Source organism: Mandrillus leucophaeus, unplaced genomic scaffold (assembly GCF_000951045.1).
Source record: "Mandrillus leucophaeus isolate KB7577 unplaced genomic scaffold, Mleu.le_1.0 Scaffold497, whole genome shotgun sequence".
Lineage (NCBI taxonomy): Eukaryota > Metazoa > Chordata > Mammalia > Primates > Cercopithecidae > Mandrillus > Mandrillus leucophaeus.
This window is the reverse complement of record NW_012105331.1, coordinates 145,300-151,299: the sequence shown is the minus strand read 5'-3', so window position 1 is coordinate 151,299 and position 6,000 is coordinate 145,300.

Below are 6,000 nucleotides of genomic sequence, written 5' to 3'. Positions count from 1 at the left end.
CCCGGGCTGGAGTGCAGTGGCTGGATCTCAGCTCACTGCAAGCTCCGCCTCCAGGGTTTACACCATTCTCCTGCCTCAGCCTCCCGAGTAGCTGGGACTACAAGCGCCCACCACCTCGCCAGGCTAGTTTTTTGTCTTTTTAGTAGAGACGGGGTTTCACTGTGTTAGCCAGGATGGTCTCGATCTCCTGACCTCGTGATCCGCCCGCCACAGCCTCCCAAAGTGCTGGGATTACAGGCTTGAGCCACCGCGCCCGGCCAAAGATTGCTTTTATAAGGACCTCTTAATCCTCACAGCCACTCCCTGGGGATTGTCACCTTTCCTATTGCATTTCCTATTTCATCAGAGAGGCTGGGAACCTGTCCAGGGTCTTGCTGCGGTTAGTAAGAACCTCCCAGGCTATCTGCTGCCCCTGCTGGCTTATTCAGCCTTCCCCTTGACCTAGGGTTGGATCCTGAAGAAGCACACCTGGTGGGGGAAATCCTCCTTCAGGGACTTCAGCTGCGTGTTTTCAGATGTTCCCAATGTTAATCAATGTCATATGGAGTGTTTCTCCAAAGCCCATATTTCAACTGAAAGTAATTTTGCCGGAGACATTGGCGTGCAGGCGTTTGCTGGAACTGCCTCTTCCAAATGAGATTGCTGAGGAATCCTGAGCAGAGCCCCAGCTCCTGTGACTGCCATAGCCCTTGCGTGCAAGAGGGCTGGCCAGGGCTTGTGGGTGGACTTCAAACCAACACTTGGTAATTATTTGTTTAAGATTTTATTAGAGAATCAGGGCAATGACAGGCAGGGTGGGAAGGAGCGCTGCTAGAATTTCTACCCAGTCTCCAACAATTCAGTTCAGCTTTGCAGACTCGACTCAGCAAAACAAATGACTCAAGAATAAGCCCTACCCCTTGAAAGGCAGGCTGGCCTCCATCCCCATCCTAATCCACTTAGCAAAGCAGGAAGATCTAGTGAATACCATGGTTTCCCCATTGCATTGCATTTTCAGTGACGTCTTAGCCTCCTTTACATGTCAGCACCCCAGTGTCAGCCTGGCTGACCCAGCCCGGACCAGCCCTGGCTGCAGAACCTCACGCAAGTGCCCTGACTCAAGATAGTGTGAAAGGCTTGTGTATTATTGCCCTACAGACCAGGCCACATCAATGGTCTCTGGTTTTGCTGTGATGTTAATAGAGACAGGAGGGGGATAGCCATGTCTCAGGAACCCTAATTAGATAACCCTAGCATCTCCAAGGTCCTGTTTTCTAGGGATTATTGGAGTGTCTGCAAAAATAAAATTATCCTAAACAGGCAGGCACAAAGAGAAGCAGGTATCCCCGTGAGAGATTTTCAGTTTCTGTGAACAAAGTGACTGCCTGTCTGAAAGGAAGAGTATCATTTGTTGGGGAGCACATTCCCCTCCCAGTTGAGCAAGTAATCAATACTGAAGTCTTTTTTGAGTACCTACTATGTGCTCGATGCCATTCTGGTGCTGAGAAAGGGAATGGATGAGTGAATGTGGCAAACAGAAAAAGGACAAAATAGCCTCCACCATTCAGAGCCTAGTCGAGAAGTCAGCGTAACAGCGAAAAAGTGAGCCAGTGACTGGCCATGCTGCTGGACTCAGAAGTGGGCAGTCAGTAGGAACTGGGCTCTTTGGGAAGGCTCAGCAAGATTCCGCTGGACTCTGCAGATCCCTGGCAGAATGAACTGACAGAACACTTGACCCCCAGGCCGCTGATGTGGGATGGCAGAAGATGGCTGGACAGGCTCACATGAGCCATTAAATGCCTGCAGCCCAACACGAGCTGGGACCTAGGAGTCACACCCCAGAATTTCACTGTGGTGTTTCCAAGCAGCTGCATACAGGGTATCAAAATTAGGTCAAGTTGGGATTTTAAGAGTTTATTGTGCATACAAAGAAAAGTTCATGAACTAAGAGACCTCAAACTGGAAAGTGGCAGAAAGTCTCAAATTTACAGCAGTTACAGCTTAGTTTCAAGAGCATAAAGGAGGAAGCATTTTGGCCTGTTTCAGGATTGAATGTCCTATATTCTTTCTTAAGGCATATGGCTATGTAAGCTGATTGCCTACAGCCGATTGGTTTAATTTCATTGAATCATGCTGATAAGATGAAAAGCTTACTGAATGTTTTGTTTATGTTGAAGGTTTATGTTTTGGGGGGCAGGGAATCAGTAAGAGCTAAGTTTTGGTTATGGGGCTATGAGTAATTGGCCTTGGGTACTAAACTATGGCCTCCAGTTTTATTTATTTACATTTAACAAAGGCAAGACCCACATTCCCGTTGGTGTTTGCAGAGTGCCCTCACCCTGTCTTGGCCCCTGTGTGAATTCCTGCCTTTCCCAGAAATGAATCCAGGGTGTCTGACCCCAGCTTCAGATCCCATGAAGCATTCTTCTAACATCTGTGGTCTAACCCTCCAGTGACAAGCAGATGGACCACCACATTCATAGCCCCATCTCTCCAGTCCAAGCAATCTCAGCCAATGGTAAGGTGAATTATCAGCTCCTGGAGCTTTTTTTAACAGGATCATTTGCATGCACATAATAACAGCAGTTTACATAATTAAGGAGAGTCATACAAAGTATTCAGTTGTCTAAGAGACATGGAATTTAAGTTACAAAATAGGTCAGACCCGGAAGATGACTTAGCATGTAAACAGTGTTCCAGCTAGCAAACTGTAACGTGTGCTTGGAGAACTTCAGAGAAACCATGACAGGCCTCATTGTTTTAGCAACACACAAACCAGAGTAGCTGATGAGAATGAGCAGGTTTGCTCTCTTACTTTTGCATGAATTCATCCTGAGAGTAAAAGGTGAGAGAAAGGGAGTTCAAGAGAGCAGCCAGCCAAACACTGTGAGGTTTTGAGTTCCAATGAGCAATAGCAGCTTACCACATTTAGCTCTCTATTCATTCTGATGAGAAAAACATGCTTTTGATTTAAGCCTTTCACCTGCACACAGAAACTGGCACATTTTAAATTACACATCTATTAGTAAAAATGTAATATCCTGTTTATATGCAAAGTACACTAAAGCAAAAATCTGTGTTTCAAGTTGAATTTGGACAATTCCTTTTGCAAAGGCTGAGCAGTACAAAAAAGTAGCAGTGGCTCACGTCTATAATCCCAGCATGTTGGGAGGCCAACACAGGAGGATTACTTGAGCCAAGGAGTTCAAGATCAGCCTTGATAACATAGAAAGATCCTATCACTACAAAAAATAAATAAATTAGCCGGGCATGGTGGCACATGCCTGTAGTCCCAGCTACTTGGGAGGCTGAGGCAGGAGGATCTCTTGAGCCTGGGAGGTTAAAACTGTAGTGAGCCACATTCATGTCACTGCACTCCAGCCTCAGTGACAGAGCAAGCCACTCTCTCCAAAAAACAAAAACAAAACAACAACAACAAAAAAAGGTAGATGAAGGGGAAATAGTCTCAGCTCTGGAAGCCAGCGAGGTGAGCCTAAACCAGCTACTCCCTGGCTTCTCTGGGCATCAGCTTTCTCATCCTTCCTCCCCACATCCTCTGAATGTTTCTCACCACCTCCTACCCAGCATCCTCTGATGGGAGCAGAGTCTGAAAATCATCTGTCATATCCAGCTCTCTCATTTTACAGACAAGTAACTAAAGTCAACCCCACCTGCTTACCCAGAGCAGCTCCATTTTTATTTGCTTTATATTTTGGGATTTGGTACTTATATAAGAAAAAGAAAAGTCTTATGGCTAACAATTTGAAAATCACTGGACTAGACAAGAGTTCTAGTTCATTCTATTCATTTGCCTAGAAACAACAGAGATCTGTCCAAGTAATTTCAAGTGATGGGGGTAATTGTAAGAATGTCTTGTTTGGGTTCACACAACACTAACATGCTTTCCATTCTCTCTGGATTACTAAAAACACAGCAAAGTAAAAAATCACCTATTATTCCAACATGCCTTTAAAACCATCTAAATTAAAAAGTGAAAAAAAGAAATCTGCCAGGTACGGTCGCCTGTAATCCCAACACTTTGGGAGGCCAAGGTGGGCAGATCACCTGAGGTCAGGAGATCGAGACCATTCTGGCCAACATGGAGAAATCCTGTCTCTACTAAAAATACAAAAATGAGCTGGGTGTGGTGGTACATGCCTGTGATCCCAGCCACGTGTAAGGCTGAGGCAGGAGAATTGCTTTAACACAGGAGACGGAGGTTGCAGTGAATCAAGTTGGTGCCACTGCACTCCAACCTGGGCAACAGAGCAAGACTCCATCTCAAAAAATTTAAAAAAAAATTTTTTTTAAGTATCCCCTTCTGGCCGGGCACGGTGGCTCACGCCTGCAATCCCAGCACTTTGGGAGGCTGAGGCAGGTGGATCACGAGGTCAGGAGATTGAGACCATCCGGGCTAACACAGTGAAACCCCATCTCTACTAAAAATATAAAAAATTAGCCAGGCGTGGTGGCGGGTGCCTGCAGTCTCAACTACTCGGGAGGCTGAGGCAGGAGAATGGCGTGAACCCAGGAGGCGGAGCTTGCAGTGAGCCGATATCGCGCCACTGTACCCCAGCCTGGGTGACAGAGCCTGCCTCTGTCTCAAAAAAAAAAAAAAAAAAAAAAGTATCCCCTTCTTGTCCTCTAGTCTCAGTCTCTAGGGGGAAGAATATCAGTTGGTTGGGTTCATGAACCTCCCAGCTTTTCTGTGCACTCATACAGAAACATCTAGGGATTCTTTTTCAACCAAAAAGTTGTGTTGCATTGTGTGCCTTGGGCTGCACTTTGGTTTTGTCACTTAACACCATGCCAAGGCTGTCTTTCCAATAGTACATATAGATCTACCTCATCCTTTAAAATTTGCTCAGCAAGACCCTTATTGATGAGCCTTTGCATGTTCTGCCACACAATGTTGCTTTGAGCATTTTTGTCCAGATATCCTTGTATACTCTTCCAGGTGGAATTCCTCATTTGTAGCATTTTCTTTTTAACAGATACTGCCCAATTATGTCCCATCTCTCTTTAGTTTGAATTAAAACAAGCTCAAGCCATCTGACGCCAGGTTAGCAAGAAGTTTGTTCTTTTTCTCCTGGGGCCTCTACCTTGGCCAAGATCCCCAAGAGTTCTGCTAATCCAATGAGAATCCCTTTTCAGAGAAAAAAACTGGAAAATCTGGTCAGGCTACCAGTAGGGCCCATTTGTGCTATCTTTTCCCCTAATGCTATTGTATTAGTCTACTTGCTGTTTATTATAACAGAATACCTGAAACCGAATGATTTATAAGAAAAGGATTTTTGTTTTCAACATGGAGTCTCACTCTGTTGCCCAGGCTGGAGTGCAGTGGCTCTATCTCAGCTCACTGCAACCTCTGCCTCATGGGTTCAAGTGATTCTCCTGCCTCAGCCTCCCAAGTAGCTGGGATTACAGGAGTGTGGCACCATACCCAGCTAATTTTTTTGTATTTGTAGTAGAGACAAGGTTTCGCCATATTGGTCAGGCTGGTCTTGAACTCCTGACCTCAGGTGATCCGCCTGCCTCGGCCTCCCAAAGTGCTGGGACTACAGGCATGAGCTGCCGCGTCTGTCCAGGAATTTATTTTTTACAGTGATAGAGACTGAGAAGTCTAGGGTTGATGGGCTGCATCTGGTGACAGCCTTCTTGTTGGTGAGGATTCTCTGAAGAGTCCCAAGTGAGACAGAGCATCGCGTAGCAAGGGACTGAAGTGTGCTCACTCAGGACTCTCTTTCTCTTCATGTGAAGCCACCAGTTTCCCCACCATGATAACCCACTAATCCATGAATGGATTAATCCATTCTTGAGGACAGAGCCCTCATGATCCAATAACCTCTTTAAAAGGCCCATTTCTCAGTACTGCCACATTCAGGATTAAGTTTCAGCATGAGTTTTGGAAGGGACATTCAAACCATAGCAGCTACCAAACATTCAATGCTGAAAACAAGTCCTCATGCAATGTAATGTGTCCCTGTCCATTGCTGCATTGATCTTCCCACCTGGGAGATG